This window comes from Delphinus delphis, chromosome 21 (genome assembly GCF_949987515.2).
Source record: "Delphinus delphis chromosome 21, mDelDel1.2, whole genome shotgun sequence".
Classification (NCBI taxonomy): Eukaryota; Metazoa; Chordata; class Mammalia; order Artiodactyla; family Delphinidae; genus Delphinus; species Delphinus delphis.
In genome coordinates this window covers 31,051,786-31,070,521 of record NC_082703.1, presented here as the reverse complement: position 1 = coordinate 31,070,521, position 18,736 = coordinate 31,051,786, and positions in this window count along the sequence as shown.

Here is an 18,736-nt window from a genome sequence, read left to right as displayed (position 1 = left end):
ACCAAAATGTGAAACAGAGACACGATGTGAGTAAATGGAAGTTGGAAAAATAGAACCAATAGATTTGCTTGATGCAGTATTGCCAAAAACTTTCAATGTGTAAAACAAGGCAGTATCTATGAAGCACAATAAAGTGAAACACAATGAAGTGAGGTATGCCTATACCTATGTTAATATTAGACAAAGTAGACTTTAAGGCAAAACAAAGTCCTAGAGCTAAAGTAGGTCACTTTGCAATGCTATAAGCTTTACTTCACCAGAAATATATCTTGACCAGTAAAGAACTGGCCAGCCTAGCCCAGTCCAAACTTCTTCCCATAGAATCATCACCTAATTAAATAATGTCTTCTGAAGTTACTGCTTTGCGATGTGGCTGGATGCATACACAGACGAATCTAATTGATACTCGGAGGAAGAAAAGCTGCAGAAAAAAATTCAGCAACTATCTTACTGGTAAACATTGCTTTTTTTCCCTTGAGTTCAGAACAAAATAAGAATGATTGACATTATGACTCTGATTCATCATTGTGCTAGGCCTCCTAAACAGGTCCAAACATGGCCTGAGAGATCAGAGAAAAGAGACAGGGGAGGGGCTCCTGTGGTTTGGACCTCCCACCAGTGCATCAGAGGAAGGCGTCCTTCTCAGCTTGTCCAGGTGCAGGGCAGAAGGGGAAGCAGGGGTGAGGCTGAAAAGCTATCAGCAAACATCAAAATATGGCATCAGATTCTTTATTACGCTTTCTCTCCCCCGAATCTTGGACACTGCTAATGTATAGGTCTTAGATCCCAAAGAAGATATGTTTCCACCAGGAATCACAACAATGGTTGCTCTGAATCACAAGTTGAGGCTGCCACATTGTCACTCACGGCTAATCAGTCAGCAACAAATGGGGATCACAGTTGATTGATCTTGTTTATCAAGGGGAAAATGGAATTGCTACTACAAAACTGACTGAAGAAGAAGAATGTCTGCAATTTGCCCCTGTCCAGTGCTACAAGTTAATGAAAGGGTACGACACCCCCAAATAATTGAGATCTTTAATGACTCACAGTTTCATTGATAATTTGCTACAATCTATGAGGTTAAGAACTATAACTGGATGAGGCTCTAGTTGAGGGCAAAGAGAGCAAGAAATTGGTATTGGAAGAAAGAGCCTAGAAAGCCCAACTTGTGACAAGTTGCAGAAGCTCATTCCCTTCCACTAATATTGTCTATATGATGAGTGGTCATTAAGTTATATGATACTAAAGGAGGGTGATGATCAGGCTAGTAGATGAATATGTACCACAGAAAACTACAGAGACTTCTAAGAAATTTTGGTCCCCTATTTTGGGGTTCATAATGGGCACATCTCCTGACACCATGTTGGGCAAAATATGATGTTGCCACTGATGAGTTTGGAAGTTCAAATAAGAGAATAAGATGTATAACGAACTAATTGTCCAACTAATTGTCCATACCAGATACAGTTTGTATCTTTTCAGAAATATTCTCACTCTTCTCACTCTTCTCACTCACTCTCACTCACTCACTGAATTTCTTGGATTCTTTTCACAACAGGGTTCAGTTGTATTCTTCCACGGAGAGGCACTGTGTACGATTTGGAAGGCAGAACCAAAGAGAGGTCATCCTGATTTGGTGGGGACCACTGGGGACAAGCACGTGGGCACCGGCTTGACGGATGTGTGGTTTTTCTCATGACTCGGGGTCTTATCTTTTGACAAGTACTAACCACAGCGCTACAGGCAAGTCGGATCATTCATGACCGAGACCAGCAGCCACAGAGTCAGGAACACCTTCCTGAACCCACTTTAGAAGGTTAGGATCTTTGCGATCAAGTTTAGTTATTTGCTATCATGAGACTAGAATTTTCATATATGAGTCAAGTGTGACTGACACTGGAATTAGAAAATGACCTTTTAAAGGTCAAAACAATGGCAGAAATGACAAAGGAGATATTTTTTTTAAATCCTAAGCAAAATTAAATATCAAATTTGAAATTTCGTATTCCTGTCATATAAAGATGATTTTCAAAGCTATAAGAAAAATACCCTTCTTTAAAAAGTGGACAAGCAGTAGATAGAATGTTCACGCCCCTAAAGCTATAAATATATATTAAAATATTAATTATACATTACAATACTCAGCCTCACTCGTAAACAAAGAAATTAAATTAAAATGAGAACTCTTTTTCTCCTAAAATTATTTTTAAATTGTCAAATTTTTTTTTAAAGTCATCCTTTGTATTACCAAGGGTATTTTGAAGTAGGTGTCCTCAGACAGTGCTGGGGGATATATATATTATTGTGTATATTATATATCAGCCTGCATAGTAGCAGAAAACAGACGGCATACTCTGAGTCCTTAACTGAGGACAGTTTAATGAAGTTTCTCCTTTTGCAGTGCAGTTGCAGTTAAGGGCATCGTAAGGAAGAGTTAAGGGATCAAGGGCTAGCAACAGCAAAAAGCCATTACCACACTCAAGACTGAGAGGGGAACAAATCGGGTTGGAGGAGACTGAATGAAGTCAGGCTCTGGAAGTGTGGGTTCTGTACGGGAGCTGTAGGTTTACAGCACAGCCATTGCCCAGAAGAGAATTAGTGAGCTTGTGGTGGGTAGAAATAGCTGCCCTGACCTCCTCCCAACTCTCCATCTCCAGCTGGTGTCTCCCTGTGACTGAGCCCGACTAGAAACCGAACAGCAAGGAAGCCTAAGTGATGTAATCAAATTCCTGCCAGTGAACTTCCCGGACAGAAAGCTGAGCAGGAAGGGGCAAAGAATGGATGTTAGGGTCAGGGCTGGAGGAGGGGGAGGGAAATAGAATACAACCAACCATCGTATAGTATAAATTATATCTCTCTAGTAGACGTATGGCATTGTGAGTTAAGCTTCATGAAAATGTTCATACGCTCAATTGAATAATTCACCTCTAGGAATTTATCTTAAGGACACTATTGAACGAAAATACAATTGCCATTGCATTACTATTTATAACTGGGAAAAAAGAAATAGCTTAAAATTTTAGAGTAATAGGTTAGTATGAAGGAGTAATATGTCACCAGTATAACCATGATATATGGAGGTTCTATGCTTCGTCACCCCTTTGTATCCTCAACATCCTTACCTCTATTTGAGAAAGTGTCTTTCTTTAATGCAACAGGATTTAAATATCAAAAACAAACTATACATATATATATGATTTTTATATATTTATATTTATTTATATATTTAATTTTATTTTATATATATATATATATATATAAAATTGTTTTCTCTTAGGTCCTCCTCTCTGAAGAATTGCAAATATGGGTAGCAGCATATGGATTAAAGGATGGGCAGTGTGTAGCAGAGTTGTTAACTACGGAAAAGCAGCAGAAGGAGATCAGAGGAGGAGTCTTCTACATGTTGACATGTGTTCACTCTGTCACTGCTTAAAAAAGGACCCAAGGACAATGGTAAAGAAGAATTGGTGCTGTCATCTGGACTTCACATGTACTCCTGGTCAACTCTGTATGACAATGGGTCATTTCTAGTTAAGACTTCCACCTGCATGCTTTTCTCAAAATTATGGGTTAAATTAGCATTGCAACATATGCAAGAATACTTTGGAATCTGGAAAAATAATGTGCTGTTAAGTATAGTAGGCAGGTTACAAGATGTAATATACCGTTACAGTGTACACTGTCTTCGTGACCCTAATTTAGATTTTAAAATACCTATTTTAAAACGCCTACATGAACACTATTTTTGAAATGTTCACAGAAGTTAATTCTGGATGGTGGAATCATGCTAACTTGGCTTTTTTCTTCCCTAAGAAGTTTTCCAAAATTTTCTAAATATTTCTTACAAGTATTATCAGAAAATACCTCTTAAGGAAGGGAATTTTTATCTCAGTGTGGACTGTGCAGTTCTAGTTAGTGAATGCTGACTTAATAAAGCTATTTTCTGAGAGTGTTACACATTATAACATGCCAAAACTAATCACTTCAAAAAATCACATAATTTAAAGCCATGCCTCAAAAGTTTGAATTACACAGTACAACAGAGAATGAGAATTTGAACCACAATAAATACCATAAATGCAGAGGGATACACAATTCGCCGCCGGACTTATAAAGATTAAGGTACAATTAAGTGCAGGTGTTGTGGCCTGATCTTCAAATAATAGGAGAGTTCAGAGGTCTCTTTATTTTAAATAATGCTCATCTTTAGGTTCCTTCCAAGAAAGAAGGAGTTTGGGAAACTGAATATGACACTGAAACTCTCAGCACAAAGGGCATTATCCCCCTCGCCATAACAGTATGTGCTCTGGTCTGGCCCATATCTTCATCTATCAGAGAGCAAAGGTAAGTGAGCTATTCCAGCACATTACCCCTTAAACATAGGTCTGAGGTGTGGTGAAAGCAACACCGTGAAGAGTACCAGGGGCAGCTCTTACAAAGCACAAGCGCACTTGCGTGGTGGCAGCTGCCCGGGATGTCAGCTGCCCCCTGTCTTATGAACCATTAGAAGCAACAGAAATATGTGCCCCAGAGAAGGGTGGGGCTGATATAATTCTATGATCATTTAAAAACTGAAGACATTCAGACAACGCATTCAACCATTCTTGGTTTCAGTTTTCTCCTCTGTGACACGGAAATACCAACACTTATCTCACAGAGCTACGGAAAGGACTCTGAGTTTGAGGTAGGTACTGAGAGCATTGATGTATTCCTTCATTCTTTCAACAGATATTTATTGAGGGCACAATGTCCGGGATATAGTAATGAACTAAACAAAGGAATTCCTACATTATATGCTCCAGTGACAGGACAGACAGCAAACAGTAAAACAAAAGATAGTGATACGTTAAACTAAGGCAATGGGATAGAAAGTGAACTAGTAGCTATTTAGAATGTCAAGCAAGGTCTTTGTGGTGAGATGAGCTTGGGATTACCCCTGAATGCCAGGAAGGATCCAGCCAGGTGCAGAGTAGTGACGAGTCCACCAGGCAGACAGAACCTCAAGGGCAGAGGCCCCAAAATGGGCTTAAACATGGTATGTTTGAGGAACCAGAAGAAGACCAGGGTGACCACATTGCCATGGGCAAATGAGAATGCGTGGTGCCCAGTACGTATTATGGGCTCAGTATATAGTAGTTGTTACTGGCATAATGGGTACGTAAATGGCAAAGCAATGAAAAGGCATCCCTGGGAATAACAGGTTTATCACTATAATAATGGTCATGATGTGTAAAAAAAATACCTATTATTAGACTGCCACAGCCTGATGGATCGTCTGATGATAGGTGTCCATTGTGATTATGAACCAGGGACAAGTCACGTTACAGACCCATGAAGTGCTTCAGTTTTTTCCAGTCTACTATAATTTGCCACTGAGTTTCTTGCAGCCTCAAGTGGAATGTGAGTCAGCCTCTCCAGACCTCAGCAGGGTCTCCCCAAGGCCAGGCTAACTGGCTCCTCCCAGCCAAAGCCTAGGGCCCTCCTGCACATCTGGCCAGAACTACTGAGCAGGACATTATATGCTTGTTGAACATCCTTGTGGGGACATCCTCCTTGATATTATCAAATAAATGCCAAGGACTGAGAAGGAACAGGGTTTTTTTTAAGCATACGTGAAATGACTGGCACTGAAGAGTGACCAAACGTTGGCCTTATTAAGCTTGGTCCACACCCAGCAGTTAGCAGTTAGTGTCTGGGGTCACACAGACACACACTGACATATTGATTTCTGTGTTCTCTAATAAAATTACAGACCTGAGCTTTGAGTTTACTTCTTAATAAGAAGGTGTTTATTCTTTTGTGACGACTCCTTTAGGCACCCTTTTTTGGGAATGTTTATATAAACTAGACTTTAAATGATGACAAGTAATCATTGTATGACCTCTCTATAATGTTGCTATGTCAATCTCAAAAACAAATGTTAAAATTTTGTCCAGTATGTATTTTAAATCAATAACATTACTATGGCAACTATTAGCAAATCCATTTTAATCTGTACTTCTCTTGTAGACAAAATAGAATACTTCAACATTTAATAAACATGGCCACTTAATTGACTTTTACTCCATAGGCTATTTATTCTGGTAACTATTAATTTTTCACAGAAAGTTAGATAAAGAAACAGAACTTAATTGAAAATACTAAATACAACATATTTTATTTTTCCCTGAGAGCATGTTCTGAAAATTGATTATTCTTAAAAATAGTGGATGTAATCCCACAGGTTTTCTATCATGTATGATATACTAAATTGTAATTATTCAGGGTAGTGAAGGAGACTTTGCTTTGGATATCTCAAGAGTAACAGATAATAAAACATGCACTATATAAGCCAATTTATAACATACCTTATATCTGTAAATAATCTTGGATCTGTTCGATATGGTAGGAGGCACTGCAATTTCCATACAGCTAAAATATCACTAACAAAAAGACAAAAGAATAATTTTATTGTTTCCATAAATACATAAAATCAACACCATGTGATTCTGAGACTGAATAATTTGAGAATCAGTCACAAAACTTATGGTGTTTCAACATTTAGAGGCATGTATGTTTTCATTAACTACCAAGCACACCGTTGTATGAGCCACAAATTATCTTAGTAAAGACAGCAGTAGTTAAATCTTAAAGCAAACCCCTTCCTTATATGCATTCTTAATCTAACGATGTAAGCCATCGTTTTTAAAGATTACTTTATTCCCTATGTTCTCAATAAATGTAGTAAGCCAACATATTTTTTCTTTTGCTTTACATTTTGCTGTAATATGGTAAAAAGCCTCCCAAAATAAGACCAATAAATATTATTCACTTGAATTTTCATGTGCAAAAAGGCAGTGATTTAGTTCAATAATTTTACTTTACTTTAACTCATTAGAACTTCAGCTACTGTCTCATCTGTGTGTATCTCTGTGATTGTATAATTTTGAATATATACTTTTTGTACCACCTCCTTAAATAGACAGAAGACAAATTTAATAGGACCAAAATTCTATCAAAAATGTGCAGGTATATGTGGAACTGATTAATCAGGAAGCAGTGTTGTTATCAGAAGAATTTGTCACTATCTAATGCCATGAACCACTAATAACAGTTAAATGACTTCAACTTTATATATTCAAGCCATCACTGTTATAACAGATATACAATATTTTACCTTGGGAAAATATTTTGAGATGAAGTAACAAGCAGAAACAATATTTTCAGAGTCTATATTGTGTCACCAAAGCTACAAGCATGAATCTTTGGGAAAGAATTATTTGATTCATGAGTGTAGCACTTTATAATATTTTTCTTAAACTTCCTAGGGTGATTCTTTTTATATAATTTCACCAAATGACATTATCTCCCTTTCTTGTAAGTATTCCAAGAGAAATATCACCAATATAGGACAAGCACTCTTACCACAAAGATTTATTAAGGAAAATAATCAAATAAACCCCGTATATAAACAGATATATAAAATAAGACATATTAAACAAGTTATACGTGTGCATGTAGGTAGTGAGAAATCTTGAGCTATTTCAATCTATTAAACCTCTTTACCCAGCTCCCCCCAAAAACTAATAATTTAGACTTTTTTGAACTGGTTTTTAAGACCTTTGAGTGCAATTGCTATATTCAAGTTCCAAGTTCTTTGCACCTCACCCTATGCCTTCACTGCTGCTCTCGGCCAACGGCCATCCTCTGTGCTAACATGGCCTGCCCTAATGTCCACACACCCAAGCTTTGAATTTTTCACCTCCTGTCTTTCAAGAAGCTATTATCTGCCTATTCTCTACATGAGACACCACCATGACGATCAAGATACAGACCAGCCTTCCAAACCACACCCTCACATCCTCCTGGTCCTTTCTCTCTTGTCAAAATGCAACCATAGATTTATTTTTGGCAATTTCTAAATTTCATCTAAATGGAATCATACATTATATACTGATTTCATCTGGCTATTTTGCTCCACATTATGTCTGAGATTCTCTCTGGGTGTTGAGTATGGTAGCAGAGGCACATTGTTTGTTATTGCTATATATTGCTATATTGCCTAGGCTTCACAACCTAGGCACTCTTCACATTTTGGACTGTTAGAGACTGTTCTATGAATGCAGAGTAAGATGTTTAGCAGGAATGCTGGCCTCTAGTCATAAAATGTCAGCAGTAGTGCCCCAAGGTGTGACAACCAAAAATATCTCCAGACATTCAAGTTACCCCCAGTTGAGAACCATAGCTATATAGTCTTCCGTAGTTGGAATGTATCTTATAATTATTTATCCAACTTTCACTGATGGAAATTTGGTTGTCTGGGGTGTTAGTAACAACCTGGACTTACTCAAGAAAATAAGGCCACCCTATTATAATCATGAGAATAAAGTGGTTTCGTATGTAAATTAGAATTTACACAAACTTCGCGAGAGCTTGGCAGGGGTGGTGGCAGAGGAGGAAACATAGGATAAATATAAGGAAATTGCCAAAAAATGTAAGCACTGGGGAAGAAGAAAGTTTGGGAAGCAGATCCTGGAGACTCCACCTGAAGCACCAAGGCAGGTAGTTGGCAAAGGCCCCCAGGAAAGCTGCATGCTTCTCAAGGTCTGCGAGAACACACCCATCAACTGTCTCAGTCAGCAGCAGCAAGTTAGATTTCCAGCTGCTCCCTGAGAAGATGCTCTGAGTCAAACATCCAACTGCACATCAAGGTCCACCAGTTTCAGTGAGATTCCTGTGAGAAGAGGGCCTCTACTCCTCTTCACCTTCCACTGTGAGTTACTCTCATTGACAAAACTTAATCCTGAATAATATCAGGAACGGGATTCCGGAAAATGTCGTCCTAAGCTTCTTTTCTGCATTTCAGAGGGAGATCAGAGAGTGATGTTCAGTTGACAGGAGACAATCCAACACAGCAGCTGCTCTAAAGATTCTTGCATGTGCCTTTTGGTGCAAATATGGACTCAGTTGTGTTTGATGTATATGAAAGAGTGATACTGCTGTGTCATATAGTAAGGGTCATAGAGTACTACCATCAACAGTGTCTGTGAGTTCCAGTCACCTCACATCCTTGCTATCGCTTCATATCACTTTATATTTTGAAATTTTTGTTTGTCTTAATTTTAGTCATTCTGGTTGGTGTGTAATGGTACCTTACTGTGGTTTTAATTTGTACTTGCATGTTGACTAATGATTATCATTTAGCACCTTTTCTTATACCTTTAATCCATTGGGATACATCCTGGTTTATAGTGCCGTTCTGTGGCCCTTGCCATCATTTTATTAGTTTGTCTACCTTCTTCTTATTCATTTGTAGAAATTTAAATGTATGTATATACACATGTATGTACATATATATGTACATCTATTTCTATATCCATATTTATATCTATCTAGATCTAGATAGATCTGGGTATGATATCATTATTACTTATGTGTCACAATTATCTTTTCCTACTCTGAGACTTGGCTTTTAATTATCCGAATGCTGTATTTTTTAATTTTGTTTTGATAGTAGGGTCAGCTGCAGTCCTAAGATACAATACAGAGATTTCCTGTATACTCTTCCCCACTTTCCTCCGATGGTAACATTATGCAAAATTAAAATATAATATCAAAACCAGAAAACTGATGTTAACATAATCTATCAATCATTCAGATTTCACCAGTTTTATACACACTCATTTGTGTGTATGTATTTTAGTCAAAAAATATCTTGAGACAAATGAAAATGGAAACACAACATACTAAAATTTATGGGATGCAGCCAAAGCAGTTCTAAGAGGGACATGTAGAGTTATAAATGCATGTATCAAAAAAAAAAAGACTTCAAATAAACAACCTAACATTACACCTCAAAGAACTAGAAAAAGAAGAAACTAAGTCTGAATTTAGTGTAAAGAAGGAAATGATAAATAGAGAGCAGAAATAAATGAAACCAAGAAAAAGAGACAAGAATAGAAGAGATTAACAAAACTAAGACTTTGTTCTTTAAAAGATAAACTTGACTAATAAAAAAGAGAGATGACTGAAATAAATATAATTATAAATGAAAGAGGAGACATTACAACAGATGCCACAGAAATACAAAGGATCATAAGAGACCACTACAAACAGTTATATACCAACAAATTGGACAACCCAGAAAATGGATAAATTTCTGGAAACATAAACCTACCAATACTGAATCATGAAGAAACAGAAAATATGAATAGACCAACAACAAATAAGAAGGTTTGAGTCAGTAATAAAAATACTCCCAGTAAGTAAAAGTTCAGGACCAAATAGTTTCACTGATGAATTCCACCAAACATTTAAAGAAGAATTAATACCAATCCTTCTCAAACTCTTCCAAAAATTAAAGAGGAGAGAACATACTCAAATTCATTTTACAGAGCCAGCATTACCCTGCTACCAAAGCCAGATGAGGGTCTACAAGAATAGAAAACTAAAGGCCAATATCCCTGATGAATATAGATATAAGAATTCTCAAAAAAATACTAGCAAACAGAATTCATTGAAAGAATGAAAGGATCATACACCATAATGAAGTGGAATTTGTACCTGGGATGCAAGGATGGTTCAACGTATACAAATCAATATATGTGATATATCACATTAACAGAATGAAAGATAAAAATCATATGATGAAATCAACAGATACAGAAAAAGCATTTGATGAAATGTACCATTTTTTATGATAAAAATTTCTCAACAAATTAGAAATAGAAGAACCATGCCTCAAAATAATAAAGGCCATATATGACAGACCCACAGCTAAGAGCTGAAAGTTTTTCCTCTAAGATCAGGAACAACACAAGTGTGTCAACTCTCACCACTCCTAATCAACATAGTAGTACTGAAAGTCCAGGCCACAGTAATCAGGGAAGAAAAAGAAATAAATGCATCCAATTTGAAAAGGAAGAATTAAAATTGTCTCTGTTTGCAGTGACATGGTCTTAGATATAGAAAATTCTAAAGACTCCACCAAAAAAAAAAAAAAAAACCTTCTAGAACTTATAAACAAATACAGTAAACCTGCAGGATAAAAAAAAAAGCATATAAAAACTAATTGCATTTCTATATACTAACAACAACTTACTGAAAAAGAAATAAAGAAAACATCCCATTCACAATAGCATCAAAAATGTTAAAATACTTAGGAAGAAAATTAACCATGGAGAAGAAAGATCTGTACAGTGAAAACTATAAGATACTGAGAAATAAAATAGAAGACACAAATAAATGGAAATATATCCCATGGTCCTGTATCGGAAGACTTAATATTGTTAAAATGTCCATAATCCCCAAAGCTGTAGATTTCAATGAAATCCTTATCAAAATTTCAATAATATTCTTCACAGAAATAGAAAAAATGACCCTAAAATTCATATGGAAATGTGAAAGACCCCAAATAGTCAAAGCAATCTTGAGGAAGAAGACAAAACTGGGGACATCACACTTCTTGATTTCAAACTACACTACAAAACTCGGGCAATCAAAACAGTATGTTGCCAGCATAAAAATAGACACATGAGACCAATGGGACAGAACTGAGAGTCCAGAAATAAACCCACGCATACACAGTCAACTAATATTTGACAAGGAGCCAAGAATACTCAATGGGGGAAAATAGTCTTTTCAATAAATGGTGTTGGGAAAACTGGATATCCACATGCAAGTGAATAAAACTGGATCCTTATCTTACACCACTTACAAAAATTAACTCAAAATGGATAAAGAAGACCTGAAATCATAAAACTCCGGGAAGACAATACAGGGAAAAATTTCCTTGACATTGATTTTAGCAATAAGTTTTTGGATATGACACCAAAAGCACAGGCAACAAAACCAAAAATAAACAGGTGACGTGCAATTACATCAAACTAAAAAACTTCTGCACAGCAGAAGAGACGATAAACAAAATGAAAAGGCAACATATGGAATGGGAAAATACATTTGCAAATCATATATCTGGTATGTGTTTTATATTCAAAATATGCAAGGAAGTCATACAACTCAATAGCAAAAAAATCCAATTGAAAAATGGACAAAAGACTTGAATAGACATTTTTTCCAAAGAAGAAATATAAATGGCCAACAGGTACATGGAAAACTGCTTAACACCACTAATAATCAAGGAAATGGAGATCAAAACCACAATGAGCTATCACCTCACACTTGTTAAAATGACTATTATTAAAAAATAATAATAAGAGATTACAGATGCTGACAAGGATGTGGAGAAAAGGAACCTTTGTGCACAGTTGGTGGAAATGTAAATTCGTGCAGCCACTATGGAAAATAGTATGAGGTTTCTCAAAAAAATAAAATAAAACTACCATATGATCCAGCAATCCCAATTATGAGGATATATCCAAAGGAAATGAAATGTCTATCTCAAAATGTTTTCAGCACCCCCATGTTCATTGCAACATTATTCATAATAGACACGACATGGAAAGAACTTGAGTCCACTGACAGATGAATTGATAAAGAAAATGTGATATATATAATAATATATTAATATACCTATATATAAATGCTATTCAGCCATAAAAAAAAAAAGAAATCCTGCCAATTTTGACAACATGGATGAAACTTGAGGGTAGCTAAGTGAAATGTCAGAAAGAAAAAGACAAACATTGCATGACCTTACATAAGCAGAATCTTAAAAATACTGAACTCATAGAAACAGAGTAGATTGGTGTTTGCTAGGGGCGAGGAAGGTGAAATAATGGGTAAAGATGGTCAAAGGGTACAAACTTGCAGTTATAAGATGAATAAGTCCTGGGCATCTAATGTAAAGCACCGTGACTATAGTTAAAAATACTGCTAAATGCTAAGATAGTAAATCGGAAAAGTTCTCAGAGCATACACACATACACACACAGAGACACAGACACACACATACGCACACACATACACACACACCATAACTATGTGAGGGGATGCTTTTGTTAAGTAATGTTACTGTGGTAATCGTTTTGCAGTATATACACATATCAGATAATTATGTTGTATACCTTAGAGTTAGAAGCTATATGCCAATTATATCTCAATAAACCTAGAAAAAATAAAAATGTAATTTCTTTTTCTTCCTGCTGTTACTGTTTCTACTGAAAAATCTGGTATTATTCTTCTTTTTGCTCTGTTGAAAAAAAAATGTCGTACTTACTCTGGCTGCTTTGAAGATTTTATATTTATCTTTGTTCAGCAGTTTTATATAATACATGCAGGTGTGATTTTCTTTCTATTTCTTCTGATTAGGACCATCAAGCTGCTTGAACTTTAAGTTGTTGTCTTTGCCAGTTTTGGAAAATTCTCATACAATGGTATTTCACATATTGCTTCTGTTTTATTCTCCTCTTTTTCTTGGACTTAAGTTAAATGTATTTTAGATTTTTTTCAGTATATCCTCTATATCATTTATACTCTTTCCTGAATTTCCCATCCTATTTCTATATGTGTTTAAAGGATTCTGTTTTTTTGTTTTAGTTTCCTCACTTTGTCTTCTGCCATATTTAATACATTAATTATTCTACTTCTTTCATTCTTACTTTCAGTTACTGTATTTCTTTAGTTTTAAAATTTTAAGTTGACCTTCTTATAGATTCCAGGTCTGGAAAGTCCCCGTCTTTTCATCAACTGTCAATCTATTTTTACTGCCTGTATTTTTTATCTGGGTTTTTGTGCATTTTATAAACATGTTTAGTAATTTTTAGTCATAAAAATTGTAGAGTTTCTGCCTGATGATCTTCCTAAAAAGAGGATGAATCTTCACGAAGGCATAGACTGTGTTGGTGGATCACCCTGGACCAGTCAAGGAAAGGTTTGGGGCTTTGCGAAGTTTGAACTTTCTTTGATCAGCTCTTATCTCTAAAGCATAGACGTATGCCTATGGGCATATGCTCTTAGGGGGTATTCTTTCTCCAATCTTAACTGAAAACCTCTGAGTCCTTTGGAGTCATCCAACGTGTTAATCTCTAAACTGTTGCTTCGTTTTCCCTAGAAGTATTAAACTGCTGAAATATTTGCTCAGTCCTTTAGATTTCCAACTATAGCCGGCTGCTTGGTTTCTGGATGTCTCTTCCTGAACACCCCATAGTTTAGGAAGTGGTCAAAAGCCTTGGTGGTAAACTTCATGCAGTCTCCCACTCACTTGTCTGCAGTTATATTTTTCCCCTCAAGTTCAGTTCTTGGAGAGTCCCAACACCAACCTCTGTGTCCCCAGCATGAGACCTCTGTTAATTCTAGGCCTCTACTTTCTGCCCTGCGTCCTCACCCATGGACTTGGCAAAACGCTGAGGACAACTGCAGAGAGGAAAGTGGGACTCAGAAGTCTCTCTCCCTTATCTCCAGAATTTGGGGCCCTCTAGTTCTGCCTGCCTCGATTGTTCTTCAAAGCTTTTCAAGAGTTGTTTTACATCCTAATCCAGCTTTTATACTTATTAAGAGAAGGGTTAGTCTGGTGGGTGCTACCTTGTTGTGGTTGACAATGGAAATCACTGAATTACGTGAGTTTGCAGATATGAGAAATCCTAAGTGAACACATCTCTTGAATAAATGTGACATCTCTGAACACTGAAAAAATATCAGATACAGTTACTTCTACTCGTAGGATTGCATTTTCTCTCTCTTTCTATGTTGTTTCATCTTTTCTCATCTCTTCTCACTCTGTGATGGTGGTGGGAGTTTATCACAACCTGCTTTTAGTCAAGTAGAAAAGTTTCCAGATCAAATTTAACCTAAGAGTTTTTGTTTTTAATGATTATGATGATTTCAGTAGAATACAAGAAACAATCTTCCCTGTTGTATGGTAGCAGCTCAGGATTTCAGGGTTAACTAATTCCATATCTGCCTAACAAATTTTAAAATCTATAACTAGTTTATTTTCCTTTAAAAAAATGCCCAATATGTTTTTAAGGAACACTTAATATTTGAGCATTTGTATGGTCCTTTACCGATGTTTTATTCCACCTGCATTGAATATCTACGTGTGAGAAACCCTCAGGATGTCAGCAGAACATCTGAAGTGCTATGAACTGAGTTATTTAAAATCTAGTCTCCAAAAAGTACTTGAAGTGCCTATAACTCAGCTATAGCTGAAGACAAAATCACAGAGTGGAACTTTCTATTCCATATGCTGAAGTAGCTCATTGAACAAAAAGGTGCATTAATGTCTACGATGAAGAGAAATCTAACGTTAATTTTTTGACTTGCGGCCAGTGGAGTCTGCTGAGTCTGTTATGGTAAACATGAGATTTTTCAAAGAATTGTCCAGAGAAATCAGCCCATGAGAGATTTCTTTTTTTCTGGACACTTTCTTACAAAAAAGAACCAAAATGCTTGCTGTGAAGTGGGAGGAGGTGGTGGTGTCAGGGTATAAAAACTTAGAAATAAATTACCTACAATCGCACTGGATTTCATTCCCATTCATTCCTATGAAACAGAAATGAAGGTTTATGGGATCTGTAAGATAGATGAGCACTTTAAATTGCTCTGTCCAGTTTCACTGCAAGCTGATGTCTTATTCAAACCAAACAGCAGCTTACTTGGGGGCCAAAAGTTGTCACAAGTCTGCCACACTGGGAAATACATGAAACAAACAAAACAAAATATAGTGAATAGAGTTACTTATTAAGCATGAAAATGATCCTCATCTGAGATTATTTGGATGCAGTTTTAGAAGCATTTCATTCCTCAGTTGTCATTCCTGCAGTAAGCACTAAATCATTGATGTATTTTTCCTCGCAATTCATGATTTCCCATCTTAGAGCAGGAACTGAGGGAAGTATTACAAACTAGGATGGTTTTATGAAAGAAAGGAAAAATAGGAAAGTGATAGATAAAAGTAACGACTTATGAAGTGATATGTAAAAATCAAGGCACAGGTTATCTGTGGAGGGTATAGGGAGGAGCATCAGAATTTCAGTTTTGAAGAAACTGTGTTATTTTATTATTTCTTCCAAACCTGGAGGCAGAATAATAAGTCCAATGCAGACTTAGCTTGAATTACAAGAGATTTCAATAAACTGCCTGTCTGGGACCCCAAAAAAGCCTATTGTGCTGTTCATTACATAAGACATGAAATACAGACAAACCTCAAATCCTGACAATGTACACTTTCATTTATCCATGAAGATAACTTTATGCAACTAACTTTGTGCAGGAATAGATTAAACATCTATTACTGTAATCCTGATGATTTCTAATAAATTAAAATTTACTTTTGTGAGCCATCCAATTATTAATCATTAGAAGGTGTTGCATTCTTTTAATTAAAATAAATGACCTGAATAATGCATGAATATGTGAATACAAGAATAGTTAATTGCTAAAAAATGTAAAGATATTTGAAGACCTTGGGTCAAAATCTGTGGTCAAGTGCATGTACATAGACCCACTGCCCTGAAACATTTAGATACTCCTCTCTTGGTTATTTAAAGAACAACAATCAGTTTTATCTGGAACTGATAGCCTTTGTTAACCTTTAGGTTTGATCTTCTTATTTACAACTTTAAAGCTTGCTCTGAATTCAGAATTAATGGACAATTTACTAGAACACTAGATTAACAGAATTTTATGTCTGGAATGCATAGAAATGTGCAAAGTTGTAAGATCACACCTGGCAGAGCTAACTCTTCAATTGAGGAGTAAGGGGAACTCAGTGGAAAAAACCTTTTTAGAAAGTATGACATCTCCCATCAACCTGAAAGTTCAGTGGAGGACAGCTGACTAGGTTTCCATTTTTTCATCCATTTTGAGTCAGTCATTTATGAATATTTATTCACTACACACTAAATTTTTTTTTTTGCGGTACACGGGCCTCTCACTGTTGTGGCCTCTCCCATTGTGGAGCACAGCCTCCGGATGCGCAGGCTCAGCGGCCATGGCTCACGGGCCCAGCTGCTCCGCGGCATGTGGGGTCTTCCTGGACCGGGGCACGAACCCGTGCCCCCTGCATCGGCAGGCGGACTCTCAACCACTGCGCCACCTGGGAAGCCCCCCCACTAAATTATTAATTAGGTTTCTTACATCTCCCTCCAGCCTGTCTTGACCCCTTGATCATCAAAAGTTTTCTTTTATTTTATCTATATTTACTTCTATGAAAGTCTTCTAATTTTAAAACAGTGATATTCTCTATTCAAAGATTTCAGTCCTGTAACAGACTAACTTCCCTTGAAACTGTACTCTATCTCTACATAATGTGGAAACACCACATAATATTATCTTAATCTGCTCGGGCTGCTATAACAAAATGCTATAGACTGGGTGGTTTAAACAACAGACGTTTATTTCTCAAAGTTCTGGAAGCTGTGAAGTCCAAGATCAAGGTTGCCAGCAGATTCAGGTCCTGGTGAGGACCTGCTTGTAGAAAGCTGCCTTCACACTGTGTGTTCCCTTTCCTTGGTGCAGGCATTGGAGAGAAGAGGGGGGAGGGGGAGAGACAGAGACAGAGAGAGAGAGATCTGTCTTCCTCTTTATAAGGACACATCTCATCATGAGTCTAACCCTCAAGACCTCTTATAAACCTAATTATCTCCCAAAAGGCCCACCTCCAAATACTATGACGTTAGGGGACAGAGCTTCAATATATGAATTTGAGGGGAGGGGGACATAAACATTCAGCTCATAACAATGTTTATTAAAGCTTTACTAAACTATGTGAACGCCTCCTATTGTTTTCTTAGTATCCATGCATTTTTTTTTCTGAAAACATTGCTGAATGTTTATCAAGTTCTAGGAACTGCGATAAGCACAAATTTCTCGAGTTCATGAGGAATTTACAACTTTGTGGCAGAGAAATGCACATTAACAGATAATCATAGTACTGGTTACGGCAGTGAAATAAAAATATATAAAAACTGATGTAAGAACACAGAGAAACTAAATCATTATGACTGGAGGGACAGGGAAGGTTTACAATAAGAGGTGAGAATTAGCTGGATCTTAATGCATGCACAATGGGAAGTAAGGTTGGAAAAATCTGGAAGGCTATCTGGACAAAGCAAACTGGTCTGCAGATGGATCATGGCTTTTCGAAAATAACCCACTTAGAATTAGCGAATAGCATTCCAAAACTCTATCAGAAAGTTTGTGATGTTTATACAGCCACATTTTAAATTTTTACTTATTTAATTTTTTTTGGTATTGACAGGAGTTGAGGATGGAAAAGGGAGTTTGGACCAGATTATGAAGGACTTTTAAATGGCATGCCAGAGATCTTGGACTTCACCTGGTAGACAGTGGGAAACCAGCTCAGCTTTTTAGATGGTGAATGAGTTAAGATACCAGATTACTAACATATTAAAATAATAGCTAATATGTATGAAGTGCTTTTGGTATACCTTCTCCATATAATTCTATAAACTTTACATGCATTAACTTATTTCATGCTCACAGTAACCTCATTACGTAAATGTTAGGATTTTCTTCAATTTATAGGTGAATAGACTAAAGCTTGGAATCACTTGTGTAAGATCACACAGGGAAAAAGTATCAGAAGCAAGTTTCACACTCCAGTCTTTCTGTCTCCAGGGATTTCACCACTAACCTCTAAACTATATAAAATTAAATTTATCAGGGTGGTTTATAAAATGAAATGTACAAGTAAATGATTAAAATTTTGGTGCTAATCTCCTCTCCATTTTGTTTCCCCTACCCTGGACTTGGAAGAGGCTTGTTTTGGATCTTGGGGGTTGGGGGACAATGGGCATCTATTGTACTTGAAAAAATAACTAGAAACAATAAA